The following is a 26,168-nucleotide window of genomic DNA, read 5'->3' as shown; positions in this document are numbered from 1 at the left end:
CACTAAAAGTATACTCTAAATAGAAAAATAGACTTATCCATTAAAAATAAAGTATATAATAAGAGATGCTTTATGTGTAACAGCAAAAAAAGTATAGATAAACAAATGGCTAATAATTTAGAAATAGCTATATAAATGTGGCATTAAATATATTAATATGGAAACATGCATACATTTGGGACAAGGATTACCAAAAGTCTTATGCTACAAAAGTTTAAAATTTCCCTAAGTTGCTGAATAGTTTCTGAATGGGTCTACTTGACCTTTTGGGGCAGCTAGATGGCACAGTGGATAGAATAGTGGCCTTGGAGTCAGGAGGACAGGAGTTCGAATTCAGCCTCAGACATTAAGTAGCTATGTGACCCTGGGCAACTCACTTAACCCTGATTGCCCCCACATCCAGGGCCATCTCTGGTGGTCCTGATTCATATCTGACCACTGGATCCAGATCACTCTGGAGGAGAAAGTGAGACTGGAGACATAGCACAACACCTCCTCATTCAAATCCAATTCATGTGCTTGCCATGGCATCACCTCCCTGATGCTGTGGTCTTCTTTAGGAATGAAGGACAAAATTATTATTTGTCCTTTTATTTATAAACTGCATCATGACTTTTGTAGTCATGAAAGCTATGAAAACTTTAAACTGCACTGAGAATTTTGTAACACTGCTATGTGGGATAAAAATCCACTTAAAAATATAAAGAATCCTCTGAGCAAAAAAAAAGGTTATTTTGCTTTTTCTCAAGAAAAGGGCACACTCCAAGTCTCCAAAGGTAGTGAAGATCAAGGAGCTTCCCCAAATTGACAGTCAAGCAATATTATATGGCCCAATGTGATCCCCTCCTCCCTATCGTCCCTCTCTGTCAACTCATTGGTTAGTCTTCAGAGTTACATTCTACTTGTGAAAATCTACCCTAGCAACAAAGAAAAGAATGAAAGGTTTTCATAAAATATCACCTCACCATACAGGTGGCAAAAATAACCTTCAGAATTATAACTATCTTATTGAAGTAATGTAAATTGTCTTGGAATGCAAGGTCTAGGAACAGTCTACTTATCATCAAACAAGAGGAATCTTATGAGCTGTGTTGGAAAGCAAGGTTTTTTCCTTGGGAACAGTCTGCTGTTCTCCCAGTTTAGATAGTTTTATCATCAAATAGGTGACTAACTAAAAATGCAAGGTTTCTCTGGAAATAGTCCACTGTCCCCCCCCCCCTTGCAGAATTGGGAGGGTACCTGGGTTGGAATGCAAGGCCTCTCTCTCCTTTCTTCTAAGAATAGTTTAAGAGTAATAGTCTGTCTTTTTTTAAATTATTTTTAACCCTGAGAGGACTACACTAGGAATATTAACTCTTGAGAGGGAATATTCCACTCACTGCATACATAAATATGTGAATTTAATTGGAAACATGGGCAGACAGATGCTAGATACATAGATACTTAAGAGTCCAGACCTGAGATTTCATTAGTATATGAAATCCATGGAGGAAACTTTCTACCTACTCACACTTTTAGAAAGTTGTCTTTAACAATGAAAAAATAATTGATTTGCCTCATTTCATATTGACAGAATATATCAGAAGGACTCCAGCCCACATCTTCCTGATTTCCAGGTCAGCTTTCTTTCCACTCCACTAAGCTACTCTCCAATAGATCACTCTGCCATTAAAAAATGGCAAAGGAAGGATATAAATATGGAAATTCTTATTCAAGGCAAAGAAGACAATATACATCACTGATTATATTTAAAAATTAGAAATTCAACAAAACTTTATAAGTACATGGCTAAAAAGCAGATCAGAAAGGAACTGGGATTAAAGCAGCTCTAAATATTTTAAACTAATGTTTCTATAAAAGAAAGCTTGTTTTATGATTTTATTTTAAAATTTTATTTATTTCTATATGTATTTGTTAATATTATTAAAGTCATTTTTTAAAAATAACAAAACATGGAGAATGTTTCAGACTCGGCCAAGGAACCATTTCATGTAGGGACAGTTAAGTGGTTCTATGAATAGAGCACTGGCCTTAGAGTCAGGAGAATGGGAGTTTGAATCTAGCTTCAGACACTTGACTGTTACTAGCTCTGTGACACTGTACAAGTCACTTAACCCTGATTGCCTTGCCTCCAGGGCCATCTCCAGGCATCCTGTTTCATATTTGGCCACTGGATCCAGATAGCTCTGAAGGAGAAAGTGAGGTTGGTGACTTAGCACAACCTCCCACTCACTCAAATACAATTCATGTGCTTGTCATGGCATCACCTTCCTAATGTCATTGTCTTCTTTGAGAATGAAGGACAAACATCATCATTATCATCAGGTAAAATTTCCACAACAAAGAAGTCAGAAGATCTTGGAATCACAGAATTATAGGAATAAGAAACCTTAGTGGTCTTCCAGTTCAAGTTTCTTATCTGTAGAGGAGGAAAATAAAGCCAAGGAATGTTAAGTTGTTTGTCCAAAAGAGAAACTTCTCTAGGTAAATCAGCTTCTGATTCCTTTCATTTTTTACTTTATACCTTTTATCTACCACAGTGTTTGGAATATAGTTGACTCTTGACAAATAGCATCTGTACAGAAATCATAAAGTGTTTGTTTTGCTGTAAAAACTTTGTTTTAAATCAGGGAAATTCTAAAGTGATTTATATAAAACATATTGCTTTTATATTTTGTGTCATATCCAAATGTTGGTTGATGTTACAGAATCTAAACTGGGATCTCAGTACCACAAAGCAATCCTTTTACAACTCAATTAATTCACCATCCCACTGGTTGAGCTCTCTGTACTCCAGTTTATTCTCCAAGGTCTTCCTAGAGTTCTGACCACTTCAAACCACCACTCACCCACCCAACCCATACCCATATGGTAAATGCTAGTGGCTGCCCTCCTATCATCTACACAATCAAATATAAAATCCTCTGTTAGGCATTCCAAGACCTTAATAACCTTCATCTTCTCACTTCTCTAGTCTTTTTACCCCTTACTTCCCCACTCTTTCATATACCATGTAATCAGTAACACTGGTCTTCTCACTACCCCTCAAATAAGACATTCTATCCTCTAACTAGAGGCACTTTCACTGGTGTATACACATATACACACCAAAATAAATTTAAAAAATGGATCTACACAGACGAGAAGAAAAGTCTGACCCATGTCAGAGGCTGGCAAGCAGAAGAATATGAGAAGAATATGAGACATAATGAGAAAGCAAAGAATGAAAACAGTTGGAGCTCAATAAGAAAGATAAAGCTCTTCCTGATAAAAATCTGAACCCTCTGTGGAAGAAGTAGCTCCTAATCACCCCACAAGTGCTTTTGACTGAGAGATTGCCCAGAAAGAACAAGAAGAAGAGATCAATGTTGGTAAATGATTGACTTCCTGTTGAGGAGTTGTAGGGAAGCTATTTGTCAACCTGATTACCTGAAAGAAAACTATTTTCCCCAGGTATATATATTTAAGACATGACAGACGATTTCCTAAAACTTGTCAAAAAGGATGATTACTACCGATTTTTTGTGATTCACAGGGCCACAAATAAAATTGCCAGAAAGAATCTAAAAAGCATTGTTGAAGATTACAAATTCTTAGCCTCCACCTGAAGGACAGAAGTGGTCATTTCAAGACTGAGAGATTCATTCAACACAAATTATGAAGTATGTACATTATGCTGACATTGTGCTGGGCTGTGATGATACAAATAAGACAAACAAACCAGTTGTGCCTTCAAGTAGTTTATATTCAATTGGGAAAAAACAAGAAGTACACAAATCAATAAGGCATTTATTAAGGTCATACTGTGTTGTGTGCCAGGCAAATAACTAGGTCCTGGGGACAAAAGATAACACACAGTTATATGTTTATACAAACTACAAGTTAAACAAAAGGTAAATTTGGAGGCAGGCATAGCAATAGGGGGAATCGTGAAAGGGTTCATTTAGAAGGTGACCCTTGAGCTGAGGTTTATTTTCTTATTTTTTCCATTCTTTTTCATTCTACACATAATGAACCCAAATATAATGAGCATTTACTTATATATTTTGAAACAGAAGAAGAGAAATGAAATTGAGCTGAATTTTAAAAGAACCAGGAAATATGAAATACAAAGTAATTTCTGGGAAGGTAGGGATACTAATAACTATATGTGTATCAGGACTGGCATATTGTAGGGGTAACATGTGAAATGATCCTTGAAGGAAATGGGATTCTACAAAATGAAGGTGAGAAGGGCATACCATGGCCAAGCTTGTACAGCAGGAGAGAGATAGAAGATAAGAGAGTCATAGAAGAGGAACAGCAAGCCTAATGAGTCCCCCCCCCAAACACTTTTCTTTGGATACTCTGTCAAGGAGTATAATCTATATTATACCTTGAAAGATGATCTTGAAGCAGAACCATGACAAAGTATTAAAAAGAGAAAGTTAAAAAGGGGAAGAAAAAACTAGTTATGACTGGTTTATAAGAATGGATTTTGGATTCCTGGATAATAGCTTAAAAATATAACAAATGACTGGCTGAGGGAGGAGCAGAATCAAGTTGGCAGAATGAGATATGGCATTTTTCTCTTAGTTTCTCCACAGCCTCCTCCATAACAGCCTAGAAAACATACCAGATCAAATTTTCTGATTGGGAAAGCCAAGAAAGAATCACAATGACTCATTTTTCCAGCCCACAACAGCTCAAAAAGATATGAAGAGAATACTGTGGACACTGGGGTGGGGGTTGACCAAGAGAACAACACAATAGTCACAGAATCAGGAGTATTCCAGCACCTGGGATGATAAGGGACTGCATATTAGGGAAGAAAACACCTGGGCAGAAAGAATTCTCAGGGAAACCCTGTACTAGCATTGAGAAAAGAAGTGTGATCCTCAGCCTATTGAGATAGAATCTATTTTGTGATTCTATTATGTTTGAATGATCTCAAAAGAAGACTGGAAAAGTGAGAAAGAGGGATGTACCAAGAAAGGGCAAAAGGGGATAAGAAAAAATGGAGAAAATTATTTCACATAAATGGTACACATAAGAGTTTATATATTGGGAAGATCTGGAGGATAATGGGAAACACTTGAACCTCATTCTCATCTCTCATCTGACATGGTTACAAGAGAGTATATATGTGTGTATGTATACACACACACACACACACACACACACACACACTCTCTCTCTCTCTCTCTCTCTCTCTCTCTCATACACAAGCACAATTAAAAGTCATCTTATCTAACATAAATAAAAGGGATAAAGATTGAGAATATGAGTTAGGATTAGAGGGATGATAATTTAAGAGAGGCAGCAGTCAGAAACAAACAAAAAAACTCTTGAGGAGGTAATAGGGTAAAAATGAAAAGGATAAGTGTAAGAAAATGGGATGGATGAAAATACCCATTTAATAATTGCAACTGTGAATCTGAATGAAATGAACTCATAAAACAGAAGAGGATAGAAGAATAGATTAGAAACTAGAATTCAACAATAAGTTATCCTCCAAAAAAAAAACCAAGAAAATACACAGAGTTAAAATAAGGGGATGAAGCATAATATAATTATTCTTCAGTTTAATTAAAACAGGAAGACATGGCAATCTTCATCTCAGACAAGGCAAAGGGAAAAACAAACCTAATTAAAAGTGATAAGCAGGGAAACTAAATCTTGCTAAAATGTACCAGACAACAAAATAATAACAGTAGAATATATGTGCACCAAATAGCCTAGCATCCAAATTCTTGAAGGAAAAGTTAAGGAGAAGAATAGAATTTTAGAAGAGTTGTTTTTTGCTGTTTGATTATTTCAGTTGCATCCAATTCTTCATGACTCTATTTGGAGTTTTGTTGGCAAAGATACTGAAGAGTTCATTTTTTCTGCTCTAGCACATATTTACAGAAGAAGAACTGAGGTAAACAGGTTAAGTGACTTGTCTAGGACCACACAGCTATCAGAGTTTAAAGTTAGATTTGAATTCAAATGGTCCTGACTCCAGGGCCATCCCTCTATTCACTTCACCTAGTGCTGGACCCCTTTCTTTTCAGACACAATTGCCTTAGTCATTTGTTCCTCAATGAGTTTTACTCAAGGAATCTCATCTCATCAGCAGAAGGGCCGGGACTAAATGTACTCAATTCCAGTTCCCAGGACTGCAGACCCTGAGGTGATTGACAACACCTGATCCTAACCCCTCTATGGCTTATTCACTTCCTATCCCTCTCTCTGTCACAATTCCTTTAAGTCTATATCTACAAATTTACCATTATAATCATTGACATTTTGGAATCCATTTCTGTGAAAAAAGAACAAATCATCCCAGATGTACAGCTATGGAAAAAAAAAAACTTGAACAGCCTCACTGCTAACCAGAAGGTCTATGTGAAGTCTGATAAATCCTATCAAAAGTATGTGAAAACAAAGAAAAAAGAAAAAGGTACCTACATATAACCATCAAGCTAGATTCCATAGAATAAGCTACAATGTAGGAAGAAAAATAGCAGCAGAAGGCAAATATCAAAGAAAGGAGCCTCAGATGGCAATATACAAAAGCACAAACTGTGGCAAATAAAATGTACTTATCTAACATAAGTAAGCAAATTTAACCTCACAGACAACATTGAGACAGATTATATTATTACTGAAACAGGTATATTGAAGAGCATGTAGCTCAATTGAAAGGAACACAAAAGGTAAAGGGGGATAGGAAAGTAGCTTTATAAACCAAGAAAAAAAAAATATATATATATATATATGAATCACATGATGGTGACAATTTACATGAAGATCAACAGATTCAGAAACAAAAGCAAAATTTTCATTTGAATATATTATAAGGCAACTGGGCAAAAAGAGAAAATAGATGAGGAGTTTGGGAAACATATCTGAAATGAGTGACTTCATCTAGACAGAGAAGAAAGAAAAGAGGGAATACTTCAAAGGGTAGTTTCAGTGCATTTACCTAATCACAATAAAGGACTTAAAAAGAAAATACTACCCAAGATGTTAATTCCACAAACTTTTCAAATAAAATATTTACAAGGTATGCAATACCCACTTTCTCAAACAATAAACTGTTGCATACAATTCACATAATACTATAGGGAAAAATTATCATTTTCTGAGTATCAAAGTAAGCATGTTAATTTATAAAGTAATATACTAACAGTATTTTCCTAAGTGATTACAAGTAGTTAAATTCACAGATATTAGCTATAGAAAAGAACATGTTCGTTTTATTAAGCAAAGATAGAAGGCAGTTACAATATTGTTATTATTAATAACACATTTCTGTATAGCTTTAGGGTTTAGAGAGTTCTTTATTTATATGAACTCCCTGAGAGATAATGCAATTATCAGTTCCATTTTAAAGGAAATTAAGGCTCAAAGTCATTAACTCATTTACCCACTATCATATAGAAAGTGTGTCAAAGGTAGAATTCAAACCCAGGATTCAGGTTGTTCTTTCCACTGGACTATGTTCTCTCCTGATTGTTCATGATCATCTTGTCCTTCAGAATTAGAACTAATCCTCTTATAGGCAATTTTCCTTCATGAGTTTTCTCCTAGTCTTCTATTAATCACCAAAATTTCTCCATCCTTCCCATAATAGCATAAAAAGCTGCAATTAGAAAGGACTTATGAGATTACAATGAAAATATTAGCAATAGCCATAAGTCACAAGAATGAAATAAAAGATGTAAAGATAGGAAAAGAGAAAATAAAATTATCCCTACTTCCTGATAGCATAATGGTATCTATGACAGAGACAGAACTGAGGTTCATATTTCTGTGTTGAAATCTTTACATTTCATGATGCTATCATGATAAACTTTTAAAATATATTTTATGATCTTACATAACTTATCAGCATGAATTTTAACAACTGAATACAACTCATATATCAATTATAAATAAGTCAGGGGGTAAATAGGTGGCGCAGTGGAGAAAACATCAGCCCTGGAATCAGGAGGACCCGAGTTCAAATTTGACTTCAGACATTTGATACTTACTAGCTATGTGACCTTGGGTAAGTCACTTAATTCCATTACCTTGCAAAATTTTTAAATTTTTTTTAATTCTTAATAAGTCTGGGATTCTATTTTGGTCCAATTAAATAGTTTCATCAACATTTTTCATCACAAAGTATTAAATTTACAAGTATTACAAAACTGAGAATACATTATATATCAAAATCATGATTCAAAATTAACTCAACAATGAACCATCCAAAATATATTGAAGAGGAAAAATGTAAAGTACAGCATTTAGGTTCAAAAGATTGATCAGGGCTGTCCAAAATGTTACCCACAGTGCGATTTTATGCAGCCACCTGTGGGTTTACTAAATGTTTTGGTAAAAGAAGCTCATCTACTGCAGAGCTCTCACTAAAATGGCAAATCAAAATATACTGCCTATTGTTTCATTAAAAACTTTTAGAAGTAAGGTTGGACAGACCTGAGGTAGATCGATTGATTACAAGTTAACACTGTGCTAATCATACTACCAAAAGTATACTTTGCAAAGCTAGAAAAAAATAGTACATAATTCATTTAGAGAAGCAAAAAAGATCTAGAATATCAAGGACAATAATGAAAAAAAGGTTAAAATAAAAGGGAATAGCACTTACAGTCATCAAACTATATTATAAAGCATGTCATCAAAATCATTAGATACTGGTTTCAAAATAGAGAGACAGATCAAAACTAGGCATGGGGAGAATTAAAATTATGTAATTTTAATACAAAGTATTTGGTTAAAGCATAAAACATAAATTACTTAGGAATTAATTCCTCATTTGATAAGAACTGCTGAGAAAACTGTGAAGCAATCAAGGTAAAATTAAGCTTAGACTAACATCTTATATCATATTCCAAGGACAAAAAAATAAAAATATATGTCTGACCAAAATATTAAAACTTATACCATAAAAAGATTAGAAGAAAATCATATCACATATTTTAATAACCTTGGATAGGAGATCAATTATTAACCAAATAATGGAGAAAGGCAATTATAAAAAATAAAATATATAAATTTGATTGCATACAATTGAAAAGGTTTTGCACAACCAAAAGAATGTATCAAGGATGAGCAGGAAAATGGCTGACTGGGGGGGGGGATCTTTGTATTAAATATCTGATAAGAGATTCATATCTAAAATATATGGACCAGGGGCGGCTAGGTGGCACAGTGGATAGAGCACCAGCCCTGGAATCAGGAGTACCTGAGTTCAAATCCGGCCTCACACATTTAATAATGATCTAGCTGTGTGGCCTTGGGCAAGCCACTTAATCCCATTTGCCTTGCAAAAACCTAAAAAAAACCCAACCAAACCAAAAAAAAAAAAAACTCCATGTACACCAACAGACTTATAGTAACACTGTCATAGTAAATAACTGGAAACAAAGTAGATACCCCTCAACTGGGAAAGAGCTCAGCAAACCAAGATACAAAAATGTACATGTATACCTTGGAGATATTGCACATTTGATTCCAGACCACTGTAATAAAATGATTAACAAATAGGGGCGGCTAGGTGGTGCAGTGGATAGAGCACTGGCCCTGGAGACAGGAGTACCTAAGTTCAAATCCGGCCTTAGACACTTAATAATCACCTAGCTGTGAGGCCTTGGGCAAGCCACTTAACCCCATTGCCTAGCAAAAATCTAAAAAAAAAAAAATGATTAACACAATAAATTGAGTCATACAGATTCTTTGGCTTCCCATTGCATAGAAAAATTATGTTTGCACTATATTGTAATCTACCATAGTGTTATCTAAAAAAAAACAATGTTCATACTTTAATTTTAAAATACTTTATTGCTAAAACAAATGTGTTAACCAACAACTGAGCCCTTAGCAACTAATAGACTTTTTAAATAATAGTTTATTTTTCCCCATTTACATATTAAAACAATTTTTAACATTTGGACTTTTTTAAAATTTTGAATTCCAAATTCTATTTCTCCCTATTCTCTCTCATCCCTGTGATAGCAAACAAACTGATGTTAAATCACATAAAACATTTCCATATTATTCATTTTGAACAAGAAGAGTCAAAAAAAGGAATGAAAGAAAAAAGAAAAAATGAAAAACAGTATGCTTCAATCTGTAATCAGATAAAATCAGTTTTTTTCTTGCTGGTGGACTATCCTGCTTTGATGTTGATTACTGCTGACTGTTTGGGGTGATAGTTGCTAAAAATTGGGATGACTATGGCAATTTCTTAAAATAAAACAATGAAGCTTGCTATATCAATCGATTCTCCCTTTCACAGAAAACTTTTCTGTAGCATGCAATACTATACTATTTTACTCACAATAAAACATTTTTAAAAATTGGAGTCAGTCCCCTCAAGCTCTACCATTGCTTTATCAACTGTCTTTATCAACTAATCACTGATCACAGATCATCATAACAGAGAAAATAATAATGAAAAATCTGACATACTGTGATAATTAGCAAAATGTGACACAGACTCAATGTGAACTATTGGAAAATGCTGTTGGAAAAATGGCACTAATAGATTTGCTTAACATAGGGTTGCCAAAAACTTTCAATTTGTTATAAAAAAGTGTAATATCTGTGAAGAGTAATAAAATTAAGTGCAATAAAACAATATGTCTGTAATGGAATATTACTATGCTACAAGAAAAGACAAGTATGATGAATATAGATAAGCATGAAAAGACATGAACCCTTCAAGATGGTCAAGATGACACAAAAGGAAAATGACAGATGCTGGAGGGGTTGTGGGAAAACATTAATGCTTTGCTGGTGGATCTGTGAACTGGTCTGGTTAGGCTGGAAAGCAATTTAAAACTATGTTTGAGAAGCTATTAAACTATGTCTGCTCTTTGACTTAATGATACCACTTCTATATCTATGCCTCAATGGATTCCTTATATACAAAAATATTTATATTAATTCTGTTTATGATAGCATAGCACTGGAAATGGGGGGGGGGGAATACCATCATCTGAGGAAAGGCTGAACAAATTATCACATATGAATGTGATAGAATACTGTTTTGTTATAAGATATCATTGACAGGAAAAGTTTCAGAGAGGACTCATAAGAATTGATATATACTGAAATTAGCAGAACCAGAACAGTTCATTCAAAAACAAAAATGTTTTTTTAAAGGATTAACTTTGAAAAACTTAAAAACTCTGACCAATATAATAAGCAACCATAATCTCAGAGAACTCACAAGGAATCAGGCTAACCACTTCCTGGTGAGAAGTATGGACTCAGAATACAGATTAAGACATAATTGTTTTGAACATGACTACTGTAAGAAATTGTTTCAATTCACTATATATGCTTATAGTAAGGGTTTTATTTTCTTGCTTTCTTAGTTGTTTGCGGGGGGTAAAGGTGATTATGGTGGAGAGTACGAGGGAGAAAAGACAGATGCTCACTTAAAAAAACTTAAAATTTTATTTTTAATTTTATTGAAAAACAAATAAAGAAGAGTTAAGAAAGCAATATATGCAATGACTAAAACAATGTAAAAGAACAATCACAAAACAATCAAAACTAAATGCTAGAAATTATAAAGAATAAATTTGGTCCCAAATAAAAGCTATGATAAGAAGTCTCCCCCCCACCCCGTAGAGATCAAGATAAGCAGTTGTGGAATATTACATATAATGTTAAATTTCTTTTTGCTAAGTGCAGCTAGATGGCAGAGTGACTAAATCACCAGTCCTGGGGTCAGGAGAACCTGAATTCAAATCTGAACTCAGACACTTAACACTTACTAGCTATGTGACCTTGTGCAACTCACTTAAACCTGTCTTCCCCTTCAAAAAAAATTATTTTTGATGTACTGGATGATTCTGCTGAAATGTTTTCTCCTCTTCTTCCTTTTCATTCTTTTTTAAAAATTTGTTATTTGAAGATCTAGACAAAGTAAAAAACAAAAATATTAATAGAAGTTTTTTTTAAACCAATTACACAAATACAGGATAATGAAAACTTTAAATGTAATTTAAAAAAAAAAGGTCAAGGAGTTTTAACTGAACACAAATTCAGCAGGTAAAGAACGTGATCCAAGTGTAATCTTAGGCTACAATGGTATCTAGATCTTTGGCTATATTTTTCTCATCCTGCCTTTCACACCCCAAAAAGAATACTGAATAGATGATCTCACAGTTCTTTCTAAATATACTGAGTCAGTTTCTAGTTCAAGGTGATCTTACATTAGGAGAGGTAGAAGTCCCAGTAAACATTGTGCTGTAGACAGACAATATCAGTATTATACAGTTCAGTGTTGTAGCATTAGTGATGAACATTAGCAAACTGGGTATATCGGAAGTATCACCAAGATTGTAAATGGATCTAAAAACCCTCTCATGTTTGAATATGCTTCAAACTCCAAATTCTGGGAATTTATTTATAATCTTCCTCTACTCAATTCCCTCTATTCTACTGAATATCCTTGGAACTAGTTAGACAGCTTCAAAATGTATGGCTCATCATGCTTTATATCCCATCCAACCATCCCAGTACACCACCTCCTTTAATATCCATCATCTACCCCCCAGTCTACCTCTTGCTTGAGGCACTACCAGAGTATGTCAACTGACTTACCCAAGGCTCCACTCATCTTCTCAATAATTTTCAAAACCACAGCTATTCCTTGACTACTACTCCCCTGAACATGTAAATATTTCCTAAGGCACTACCAGAGTGTGTCAACTGACTTACCCAAGGCTCCACTCATCTTCCCAATAATTTTCAAAACCAAAACTCTTCCTTGACTACTACTCCCCTGAACATGTAAATATTTCCTATTAAGATCCTTGAGAGCACAGACTAATTTTTTATTTACATTGCCAGCAACTAGCAGTGATTAGCACATAGTAAGAACTTCTATATGGCTATAAATGTCATTTATTTACAGTTTGTAATTGAAGGAATTAGACATTGGAAACAGACTAAAGAGAGATGTTATCTTTAAATATTAAAGGATTATCACATGAAAAAGAAAGCAAACTTGTATGTGATTTCAAGAGAAGAGCTATGATCAATGTTGAAGAAACTATAGTTAGGTAAACTGAAATGTCCATGCTTGTTGATGGTTATGAAGTTCATTAGAAAAAAAATTTAAACTTTTCCAATATGTAGTGAAGACAATATTCAAAGACAGCCTGAACAATGCGACTCTCTTAATTTCACAAATTTATTTTCTTGGCACTCCTATGATTCCAAGTCCACAACCACCATCACATATATCTATAAAGGCAAATCATGCTTATCTAAATTCTCATTATTCATTATTTCTTACAGTATAATGATATCCCATATATCACAATTTGTCTTATAATCCTCCAAACAATGAGTGTTTTGAGTTCTTTGTTAGCATAAAAAAGAAGTCTTGAATCTTTTTGGTATCTGTGAGACCTCACAGGCAGAAAGATCTCTTCATCAAACATCTAATCCCTTTCTTTGCATAACTGCAAATTAATTTCCAGAATGCCTAGATCAATTCACATCACCACCAACAATTTTCCAATATTGATTATTTACATTCCTGTTATTTTTTGCCAATTTGGGAGGGGTATAAGGTAAAATCTCTTCTCATATTTTCTCTTATTATTAATAATTTAGTACAATCTTTCATACAATTTTTAATAGTTTGCAATTCTACTTTTGCAAACTTTTTTATATTCTTTAACTACTTATCAATTTGGGAATGACTCGAGCTTATGTATTCATATGTGTGCTAATTCCTTATATGGAATATTACATACTTATGATAAGTATTTGATACATTTCCCCAACAATTTGTCTTTTTAAATTATATGCATTGTTTCTAATAAAATAAGCTTTTGATGTAAACAAAATTGTGTGCTTTTTTGTGATTTTCTCTTATTTAAAAATTCTATAAATATTTTTAGACATTCTTGAAGTTTGTTTTACAGAGGACTGATTTCCCCACATATACCTTAATCTATCTTCCCTTAAATTCCTTCTCTTCTCTTCTCTTCTTTTCCTCCTATTTCATTGTTAATTGAAATGTATTTTATTTAATTACACTAAATGCACATGTTCCATTTTTTTTGAACAGTTTAAGAGAGTGAAGTTCAAGTATTACCTATTCTTCCCATCCCCTGCTTCTCATATAAATAGATGTCTACTGTCATACCCTGATAATTTTCCCATCCCCCTTTCCCTTCTTCAACCACACCCTTCCCTGCCATCATCTTCTCTCTTTTCTCCCTCCCCTTTAGTTATTCCTCTTCCCCTCTTTCCATTCTTTTCTTAATATCAAGACATATCAAAACAGGCCTTGTCTAACTGCAATTACTTTATGATCTCTGATGATGATAGGTTCTAAGGAAATACATGGATTATCGATCCATATCTGAATGTAAACAATTCTCTGACTTAGTTTTAACATTTCTTGTTACTTCATGGAGCCATTGGTCATTTGGTACACTCTAATATTCATGGAGTTTGTTGACTAGACAAGAATTTGTACCTCTTATGACAAGTTGTTAATTTCTTTTTTCAATATATTTGTCCAAACCTCTCATTTCTTTTACAAATTTAATCTTGAGCACTATCATTTCATTTATAAAAAGTATTTTAAATTCTTTTAAGCTACTGCTTCATTGCTTCCAAGAATTATAGCTTTAATTTTTTTTCAAACTATATTGTTCCCTAAGGCTTTACTTGTAGATATTTTGAAGTCATTCTCATCTTAGGAATTTGTGTGTTAAAGCTTCTCTATCATTATAGATTTTTATAGTGAATTCTCTTTTTTGTTTACTTATTCTTCCAGTCTACCTCTTGACTTCAGATTTGAAATTATTAATGGGCTGCTCTTTGACACTCCTAGAAAAAAAGGTCTGGGTTTGTATTGCTGCTGTTTCCTTGGGAGTATGGTGTTATTTCAGGATCTCAGGAACATACTGGGGACCAGGAAGCTCTCAGTGCTCCCAAACTAGTTTAATCTAAGGAAAAAGTTTGATCACTGCCCTCCTGGCCTGACCTCTGTAAATTCCTGACCTGAGTCTAGGTCTGCAGAACAGAAAAGTTCTGGTTAATTCGGTCTCTCATCCAGGTAGAAAACTACAAAACTGCAGGCTCCCCTTGGTCTGAAATTCATGTTCTTCTTATGGCTCCATAGCCTAGATTCCTGTTGTGCACCTGGAATTTGAACTACAACATTCTGAACATCTTCCTCTTTTTTCAGTATACAGCCCAAGGTCTCCCTACCTATTCATAGGTCCCAGGTTAAGTCCATTCTGGGTCTATGACCCAAAACTAGGTAGCCAGTGACAAGGTTACTAGTTTGTATTTGTACCATTATAGTGTTTCAATAAGGAACTGGGACTTCCTCTTGTCCTGATTCGTAGCCTCTCAAGTCCTATATTGATCTATATCATCTTAGTCATCAATTTTACAGATCTTCCTGTCTGTCTCCTTAAGCCAAACTGGCCTGGACAAATGACTCACTATGTCTTTTCTTCTGAACTTCCCCATCAGGATTTGGTCTGTTGCATTTCCTAGATCTGTTTAGTAGAGCTTAGTGAAGGTATGTTCCACCATACTGGTTCCAAACAGTTGGCCATCTTGGCTCTGCCTCTTTCTTTTTATTAATTTTAGCAGTGTTTTGTAAAAATTTATATGTGTTGAATGTGTCATTTTAGTAGATTAAATTCCATCTATTGCATATATTTGTTATGAATGGGATTTTCCTATTTTTCCTCTTGGATTCAATTTTTGCCATATAGAAATGCTAAAGATTTTGTAGAATTACTTTTATCCTGTTACTTTATTAAAGCTATTTTTCTCAACTAGTTTCTTGCTGATTCTCAAAGATTTTCTAAATAAATCTTAATATCACCATCAAACAGGAATAATTTTTTCTCCTCTTTGTTTTTCTCTTTGTCATCATTGCTAACATTCCATTAAAAATGGGATCATCTGGGTGGCGTAGTGGATAAAGCACCAGCCCTGGAGTCAGGAGTACCTGGGTTCAAATCCGGGCTCGGACACTTAATAATTACCTAGCTGTGTGGCCTTGGGCAAGCCACTTAACACTGTTTGCCTTGTAAAAACCTAAAAATAAAATGGGGTCATCCTTGATTTACTCCTGTATTTTCTGGGTAAACTCCCAGCATCTCCCTATTGCAAATAATGCTAGTTTTTTGGTCTTAAATAGTTTTATTCATGTTTATAAAAGTCTTTCTTCACCTATTTTGGGGGCTTTTCAGCAGCCATCGATGTAATGATGATAATAACTGGCATTTGTCTAATACTTTGAGATTTACAAAGCACTTTGTAAATATTTCATTTGAACCTCACAATAATCATGGGAAGTAAGTACTATTATTATCTCTATTTTACAGAAAAAGAAATTAAAGCAGACAGTGGTTAAGTAACTTGCTCAGAGCCACACAGCTAATGCAAGTCTGAGATTAGATTTGGACTCACATATTCAATGCATTAGGGTACCTGCTATATAATTTAGAGTACATTTGTTTTTCATATGATTATGATTATGATTATTCCTGATATGCAATGGATACCTTGATATCTTTGATGCTGAAGAAAGCTTGAAGTGTTCCACAGCACCATCTTCAGCCACCTCCATAGCCACTGGAATTAATTGCTCTCATCTGTTCATTCCATCGGGGGCATTGTCTTCACTTGCTTGGGTTAAACATCCCCCTAATTCATGTCAGTTATCTTCAACCTTGTTTAGACCCTCTACCGAGAATTTTACTGGGTGTGGCCTCTGTGAACTACAGGTGAGATTTGGATAAGAACTGAATGCTAAAGGTGGATGAGCAGCCCTTAAAAGAGTTCAGCAAGCCCTCACACCTGAAGTGCTAGTCCTCCCTGAACAGTTAATCCAACCCATACCGAGTGAAAAACTGCACAATTCACCTATTTCATATATTCCAAAGTTTACTTCTTATGACACTGACAACTAGTGATTTAAAGGTCTATAGTTCAGGTCACTCTATTGTTCTTAAAATTCCCTTATCCTAACCTCGGCTTCAAGTTCAGGGGGAAAAAACAAAGAAAATAAAATACAAATGCACTGAAAGATTGCAGAGTTAAAATTTTCAGATAAAATACCAACAGAAAGGCAAAATATTTTCCACTTTTCTACTATACTTTTTATACTTCTATTACTACTCAGAAACTGATAAAACAATAGCCATCCAAACAAAAATTTTGTAAACAGGGGCAACCAGGTGGATAGAGCACTGGCCTTAGAATCAGGAGGATGGCCCATCTTCAGTCATCCGATTCATATCTGGCCATTGGACTCAGATGACTGTGGAAGAGAAGATGGGGCTGGTGACAAAGCACAGCAACACCCCCCACTCAAAATCAATTCACATACTTGTTGTGACATCACTTCTTTGAAATCATGTTCTTCTTCAAGGATGAAGGACAAAATGTCATCATAAAAAGCATCTTTTTTATTGTCTCCTACATTCTAAAATAATCTTATATCAATATTAAGGTAAATGATATTCAATCTCTTCTGTAATTATAAAAAGCCTTGAGAAAATTATGTTAAATCTAATATTCTGAGGGCTATAAAAGAAAATAAATACAAACACCTCTAAGTATTAGAACACTGAGAGCTCCAAAATCTGAGCATGAGCATAACTAAGAAAAATAAGAAAAATTACACAGACTTCATGTGATTGAAAAAACTTGTATTTTAATGAAAACGAATGTCAAGATAGAACAAAAGAGAAGACTTGTAAATTTCTCCATAATCAGGTTTGCTTGTTAGGGTGAAAACATGAAATTATATTTCAAACTGAAATATAAACATACATAATATAACCCAAAAATCGTTTACATACTCGAGATAATTTCAAATCATCTCTAAGACAACAATCAGAAAAAGATTCAAAATACCAATCATAGAAGATAAAGCACAATGATTTTGTCCAAAATATCAAATATCATTAGCTTTCAATAACCATTCCTTTGAAATACATATTTAATTTGACCAATTTTCAGGTTTTAGTTTTCTACTTAACACTTTTAGACAAAGGAAGCTACAAAACATAGATAAGAGAGACTCAAAGAGAGACTAAATTGTTCTAATTAACAATACTGAAGTTTAACTTGATGAATCCTATTGTCAAGGTAAAAAGCACAGGTCCATATTTCCCTTTCTGGTTTGTCCAGGAATAGTTTCTAACACCGAAAAATGTGTCAGTAAATACATAACAACCTACTCTCCAAAAACAAGAAATTATACATGGGACCACTTTCTAGTTTAACCTGTATTAATAATATTTTCTCCAGCACTTCTTAAAGTATAGATAATCAACAATACAATAAATCATGTACAGATTTGCAGTATTGAGTCAATTTCTGGGGTTTAAATATTCACACTGAAAATTTAACAGTAAGCTGATAGGAGCTAGTTGTAGCTGGCTACAGCACAACAGTGGAAAGCACCCATTCTGGGCTCACTCTCCTATAGAAATCATCCAAATTGGGTTCTCAAAGTGTAGATAACAATTCTACACTGGTGTGAATGAGAGCAAGTATGAGTATGAGAGAGAGAGAGTATGTGTGTAAGAGAGAGTTCACATAAAAGAAAAAAAGGAATCACTTAGTCTGATTGCTTATCAGCCTCTAACCATTATGCTTTTTATTGTTTATCATGCAAACTTAATTATTATTAGTATAGTATGATATAATTACATATTATATTATAAAATTATATATTGCATATTTTATAATATAATGTTATAATTTGGATTCACATGACAATAAGATGGAGGAATAGATATTTTCTCCAATCTTCACAACTACTCAAGCCTCTCCAAAAAAGGAATTATGAATAAGAAATTAAGCAATCTCAGCCACCTCGACCTTCTTAGAGACTCATGGATTTGGAAGAGAATTCTGGCTCACCTCTCCCTAAATCATGGAAAAATAAAAGTTAGAGGATTGCTTTGTCTAGGAAAATAATTTGGCAGTACAGTGCTCCAACAGTACTCAGCTTGAGAATGGAGGAACAGAGAGAAGGGGATGGATGTCAATGAGTGTGGGGCTCCAGTAGACTTGAAGCAAATGGGATGCCATCCAGCTACAGTCAGTTTTGTCTCCACAGAAGTCAGTTGGGAAAGATAGTGAGACAAAGACAATATGAATTGTTCAGTTTTGAAGGAAGCTGAAATAGCTTTGAAGTCCAGCCCTCCAGGAAAAGTGCCATCAAATGTGAAGGAGTGGGGGGGGGGGGGGCAGAGCCAAGATGGCGACATGAAGGGATCCAGTCGTAGGAGCTCTCTGATAAAAACTCATAAACTAAGGACTCTAACTAAACTTTTGAGAGACAGAACCCACAAAGGGACCCAGTGAGGCAGTACTCCTACTCAAGGTAACCTGGAAAAGAGCAGAAAGGCTCTGCTCCCCGGGGTCGGAGGGGTGGCCCACCAGAGGGGTGGCCCTCCAGAGCCAAAGAACTTCAGCCTCCTGGAGGCAGCCCCAGGGCGCTGGGAGCTGCCTCTCAGCATCGGGGGAGTCTCCTGAGCTGCACCCTGGGGAGCACCGGGCACAAAGTGGGAGAACAGCGGGGGACCTCTGCCAGAGCGAGCACGTGGAGCCCAGCCCTCAGGGCACAGCGAGCAGCCCAGACCCTGAAACAGGAGCTGCCCAGACCCTGAAACAGGAGCTGGAGGAGCCAGTGAGCAGGAGCGCCCAGGGCATGAGCCCATTGAGCTGAGGGAGGGGATTGAAAAGAGACTGCAGAGCTCTGTCCTCTGCCCCTGGAACAGGACTCTGGGGCTCTGACCAGTCTATGGGCCAGTCTAGGCCCCCCCATAGAACAACAGGGCCCCCCCCACCTTGGTCCTGTGGCAGAAGGGGGCACTTATGGTCATTCACAGACCAGGAGGGAGGACAGAGCCTCACACACTGAGACCCTTGTGGGAGTGTCCCAAAAGCTCAGGAAGCACCCCCAAAAAACAGGCTTAGGCTGGGAAAATGAGCAAGCAAAGAAACAAGAGGAAAACCATTGAGAAATATTTTGCAAATGAGCCCAAGAAGGATCAAACCACTCAGTCTGAAGATGAGGAAGCACAAGCTCCTGCATCTAAAGACCAAGAAAAACAGAAATTGGGCTCAGGCTATGACAGAGCTCAAAAAAGACTTTGAAAATCAAATGAGGGAGTTGGAAGAAAAACTGGGAAAAGAAAGGAGAGAGATGCAGGAAAAACATGAAAATGAAGTCAGCAGCTTAGTCAAGGAAATCCAAAAAAATGCTGAAGAAAATAGCATGCTAAAAACCAGCTTAGGTCAAATGGATAAAACAGTTCAAAAAGTTATGGAGGAGAAGAACACTTTAAAAAGCAAAACTGGCCAGATGGAAAAAGAGATAAGAAAACTCTCTGAAGAGAATAAATCCTTCAGACAAAGAATAGAATTCAGGGAGATTGATGAATTTACCAGAAATCAGGAATCAATACTTCAAAACCAAAAAAAATGAAAAATTAGAAGAAAATGTGAAATATATCATTGAAAAAACAACTGATATGGAAAACACACTTAGGAAAGATAATTTAAAAATCATTGGAATACCTGAAAGTCATGATCAGGAAAAGAGCCTTGATATCATTTTCAAAGAATTACTACAGGAAAATTGCCCTGATATTCTAGAAGTAGAGGGCAAAATAGAAATGGAGAGAATCCACCGATCCCCCCGAGAAAGAGATCCCAAAAAACCAACCCCCAGGAATATTATAGCCAAGTTCCAGAACTCCCAAGTCAAAGAGAAAATATTACAAGCAGCCAGAAGGACAAAGTTCAAATATCATGGAGCTGCAGTCAGGATCACACAGGACTTAGCAGCAACTACATTGGAAGCTCGTAGGGCTTGGAATACAATATACCGGAAGGCAAAAGAGCTTAGAATGCAGCCAAGAATGAACTACCCAGCAAGGCTGAATGTCCTCTTCCAGGGAAAAAGATGGACTTTCAATGAACCAGGGGAATTTCAAAGGTTCCTTTTGCAATGGCCAGAGCTGAACAGAAGGTTTGATCTTCAGATACAGGACTCAGGTGAAGCATGGAGATTGGAGGAGAGGGGGGGAAATATGAGGGACTTAATGAGGATGAACTGCATGTATAGAAAAATGATACTGATAATATTCATATGAACCATCTCAGTTAATAGAGCAGGTAGAGGGAGCTTTTATAGTTGAAGCACAGAAGAAAGCTGAATTCGAAGATAAAATATGGTGTAAAAATGGAGTCAATAGAAAAAAAGGGAAATGGAATGGGAGAAAGAAAAAGGAGAGGGGGAATAGTCCAAGATATTTCACATAATAAGATTTTTTTTTATTATAATGAGCTATTGCAATGATATGGAAGGGGGGAGGCAAGGGGGAATGAGGGAACCTTTGCTCTCATCAGAGATGGCAAGGAGAGGAAACAGCAAATATACTGAATGAGGTATGGGCATCTGGAGTAAGAAGGAGGGGAGAGCAGGGGGAAGGGGTGGGGATGTGAATAAAGGAGGAGAGGATGGACCATGGCGGGAGAGTGGTCAGATATAACACATTTTCTTTTTTACTTCTTGCAAGGGGCTGGGATTGGAAGGCCTGTCTAGGACCATAGGGCCGGGTGGATTCTGGGCCTAAGCAGTGGTATGGGGGCTCAGGGCTTCTTGGCCCCAGGACCAGGGATCTGTCTGCTGCGCCACTCAGCAATCCTACAGCAGAGTCAGAGTGAAGGGAGAGAGAAAATATAGTACATGGTAGTGGAGAAATGGGAAGGGAGGGAGTTGCGATCAGCAATGGCAACGTTGGAAAAATATGGAAGTAACTTTTGTGATGGACTTATCATTAAGAATGTGATCCACTTGCGACAGGGTTGTTGGTGTTGGAACAAAGACTGAAGCACATTTTTTGTTATTATTATTTGGGAGAGAGTGCAGGGCAGGTGGGGCTGGGTGGCCTGCCTGGGGCCACATAGCAGGGTGATCTTTGGGTGTCTGGGGCTGGATTCGGACCCAGGTGCTCCTGGCTCAAGGGCCAATGCTCTGTCTGCCACCCAGCCACCTCTACTATTATTACTATTTTATTTTATTTGGGGTCTTTTTTTTTTCCTTCTTTTCGGTTTTTGCAGGGCAGTGGGAATCGGGTGGCTTGCATGTCACATGGCTGGGTGATTGTTGGGTTTACGAGGCTGGATGTGGACTCGGGTGCTCGTGGCTCCAGGGCTGATACTTCGTCCATTGCGCCACCTGGCCATACCTACAATTATGACTATTATTTTTTTTAATTTTGATTTTTTTTCTCTCCCCTTTACTTTTTTTGCCCAAGCAAGTCTATCTATATTCATGGGGGGAGGGGTATTTTGTTTACTTGTAAACAAGAATATTTTATTAATGTAAAAAAACATTTGTACAAAATGAGAATAAAAAATAAATTTAAAAATGTGAATGAGTCAGAAAATGAGTGATAGGGGACTATGAGGAAAAAAGACTGAAACTGAAAAAGATATAAGGAGTAAGAATACTGAGAGACCTTGAACATAAGCAGATAAATAAAACAGGGAATATATTAATAATGAAAGGGAATAAGGTTTCTACATCATGTTTTTTAAAAAGTCCAGATAAAGAATCAAAGAAATATTAATATTTTAGATGATTCCCATCTGTAGTTCTATAATATATTTACTTGCCACATGTTTATTTTTTTTTAATTTTAGCTATCTATATAGAGGGAAATGTGGTTCAATAGATAGGGTGCTTAGCTTGTTGTAAGGAAGATTTGATTTCAAATCCAATATCAGAGACACTTACTAATTGTGTGTCCCTAGGCAAGTCAGGTAACTCTACCTCAGTTTCTTCATCTGTAAAAATGAAGATATAAATAATAGCACATATCCCAGGCTTCTCCTGAAGTGAAAATAAGATAAAACATGCTAAACATTTTTCCATCCTTCAAGTACTTATACATAAAAGCTAGCTTTTACTATAAATAAAACTAAAAGCTGATTCTTTGCAAAAATTAATAAAAATGTTTAAAGAGCTAATAAAATACCTTTAGTAAATATGGTTATAAAGAGGGCAGAAAATCAAATCAATAAAATAATAAGCAAAGCAAAATCACAAAAAAAACTTACCAAAAATATGAACTCAGTTACAGAAAAGTTCAACCTTCATTTATGGAAAAAAATTTACAAATTATAGGTGGAGAGATCATAAATTATTTAATATCATAAAATATATCATCTAAAACCCAAAGCAATGATCATATACAATTAGACATATTAGAAACTCCCCCCCTAAAAATTACAAGGAGCAAAGCAAGAATGCCCATTCTTTCCACTATTATTTTATATATTTGGGGAAAAACTAGCAATAGTGATGAAACAAGAAAAGTAATTAAAGATGAAAAGAGAGAAAGCAGAGATAAACTATCACTCTTTGCTGATCACAAGGTTTGCTTAGAAAATCCTAGGGAATCAAGAAGACATCTTCAATCCTTTAAAGAGGTGGGATTGGGGGGCACAGGTATGGTATACCACACATATTTTTAGACTTTCTGATATATGATTATTTTGCTTTTTTCTATTCTTTTTCTTTCTTTTTAAAAATATTATTTTTTATATGGAATAGCCCTCTTAGAGGAAAAGGAATAATTAGGGGAAATTTTGGTGATGCTAAAACATTTTTTCAAGTATTTTTAGAAATAAAGGGCTCATTTGTCTTTTTGTATTTAAGTTCAAAATGAATAAAAAATTTAAGTGGAAAAAAAAGTGAGATGGGGAGGAAGGGAGAAAATTAAAAGTACAGATTGGAGAAAAAATAAAACTTAGAAAGAAGCACAGCAAAATAGAAACTGAAAATAATGTGTAGCATTTATTACACATTTATTACAGTTGTTTAAAAAAATAAACAGTGTAAAATGGAAATCAGTGGTGTTATATTGAATCTTTTTTGTGTTGTGTTGTCTAAATGAAAATATACCTTTTTTGTCTTTTTTTGTATTTAAGTGCAAAATGAATTTTAAAAATTTAAAGAGAAGTGGGAAAAAGGGCTATTTACTGAGTAGTTTGGTAAGAAAAACTGATACAAAAAGGATCCCCTTCCACCAAGAAAAAAGCCTGGACCACATTCTACCTTTGCACACAGAGAGCATACATAGCAAAAGCATAAAATCACAGCTTCTGAATGGGAAGTCCTTGTCTACATCTATAGAATCTTAATGAAGTTCTTCTTAAGTAGGCATGGCCATCTGATTAGCTATGAGGGTTGATGCCTTGATAAGAGAATTGAACCTGATCCTTTCCCCATACCTCTTTGTTTATCTTCTGTCATCAGCCACTGAAGTTTTGGGTACACAGCTATGGACCTGATGATAAGTCTAACTCTTTTGGTCTTTCGAATTTCACAATGTCAGCCTCTAGTCAAAGGGTGGGGAGAAAATGAGACACCCCCTTCTTTCTCCTTTTTCTTCTTTCTCATTCTTCTCCTCCTCCAATTCTTCCTTCTCCTCCTCCCCTTAAGCAATTTTCTTCCAGAGGTTTGGCTGGAACTGCTCAACCACTGGGCTGATCTACTATTAGAATATCAGAGTCTAAAACTGGCCCAAACCTTTGATAAATTGTTTCAATAGAGGTGTCTAGGAACTGTTCTCACCTAATTTTCATTTTGCTTGACTGATTTCTTAATGAAATCCAAAGGCAATCTCAACTGACAAAATGGCTCCCTAACCCTAACAAATTTCCTAATTCTAATTGAAAAATAATTCTAATTCCTAATTTAATAATATTTACCCTATACTGTATGGACCTACACTCTAATGATTCCTCTCTCATAATTTACTCATTCTTAAGTCTCTTAAAATCTGGTTCTATTCTGTAGATCATTGGATTTAAAGCAAAAAAAAAAAAAACCCTCATTTTCAAAAATCCGAATACTGGTCCCAGACATTTTAGTTATTTAGTATTACACAAAGTTTAGAGCCAGAAAATAACTTATAAGTCATTTATTACAATCCTCTTATTTTAAGTCAGGAAAAATAAGTTCTAGAAAATTTAAATGAAAGGGATGAAAATGTCAGACTTGTGCTTTAGGAGGATCAATTCTATAACTAAACGAAGAATGACCAATAGCAATGAGGTGACAATGACCCCTATGGTATCAGAAAAGAAGTGCCTAGGAAGTGAGGAGAGGGTGAGAAAAACTGAAAAGGAAGAAAAGAAAGGAGTCTTCCTTTGGTTATTACAATGATCAAAGATCCTATGGGTAAGGGGGAGAAGGGGAAGGAATGTAAAAATGTAATCATAATAAGGTATGTGGTGGAGAAAGGGCCCTATGATGAGGCTGCATCCTGTCTGTCACGTGAAATAACTGGCCATGTTCTGTGAGACAGACACAGTGGAAAAGGGGAATTCATGGAGCAAACTGTACAAGGCAGTGACAAAAAGCACCTAGAGGAAAAAGTCTAAAATGGATACCTTGGAATTGCATGAAAAATACTTTCATGAATCAGAGAATGAAGATCTAGTTTAAACAAAAAAGAAAGAATGTTTAATAAAGTGAGTGATTTCCTTTTCGGAAAGGGGCACAAAAATAAAATTTAAAAAACTAATGAACTAGACAAGCTAAAGGGGAAGACAAGAAGAAGAAATCTACTTAATTATCTAAGAGGGAAAAAAGAGGGTCTAACAAGAAAATCTCCAAGGGAAAAGTGGTAAAAAACAAGAGGAGAGGATCAAGTGTGAAGGGAAGAGAGTCAATGTTAATAGGGACACCTCAAAAATGATTAAGCTTAAGGTAAGCTAAATGGAGGAATGCAGGACTATGTTTATAGCAGCAAAGAGAAAAATCATAATTTGAAAAAATATTGAGGAAAGATGGAGGAAAATATAAACCTAATTCCCATAACTTTAAATGTTAATGGTTTAAACAATCCAAAAAAACCAAGAAGAGTGGCATATTGGATAAGAAAATACAACCCTACAATCTGTTGCTTACTAAAAACCACATAAAACATAAAAACATACACAAAATAAACCTGAGATGATAGAAAAAATTTTTACAAAGCATCAAGTGAATACAAAAGAAAGCATGAGTTGTAATCATGCTATCTGACAAAGCAAAACCAAACATTCAAAAAATAAAAGGTGATAAGCAAGAAAGCTACTTTATACTAAAAGGA

General features: G+C 35.4%; 1 protein-coding gene across 5 annotated transcripts in view; it reads right to left on the bottom strand.

The window, feature by feature from the left end:
- Positions 1 to 26,168, bottom strand: part of DOCK3 (dedicator of cytokinesis 3) — a 496,213-nt gene that overhangs the window by 460,360 nt on the left and 9,685 nt on the right. The window lies entirely within an intron of this gene.

This window comes from Macrotis lagotis, chromosome 8 (assembly GCF_037893015.1).
Source record: "Macrotis lagotis isolate mMagLag1 chromosome 8, bilby.v1.9.chrom.fasta, whole genome shotgun sequence".
Lineage (NCBI taxonomy): Eukaryota > Metazoa > Chordata > Mammalia > Peramelemorphia > Peramelidae > Macrotis > Macrotis lagotis.
Note: the sequence above shows the minus strand (reverse complement) of the source record. Positions and strands in the feature narration are given on the sequence as shown.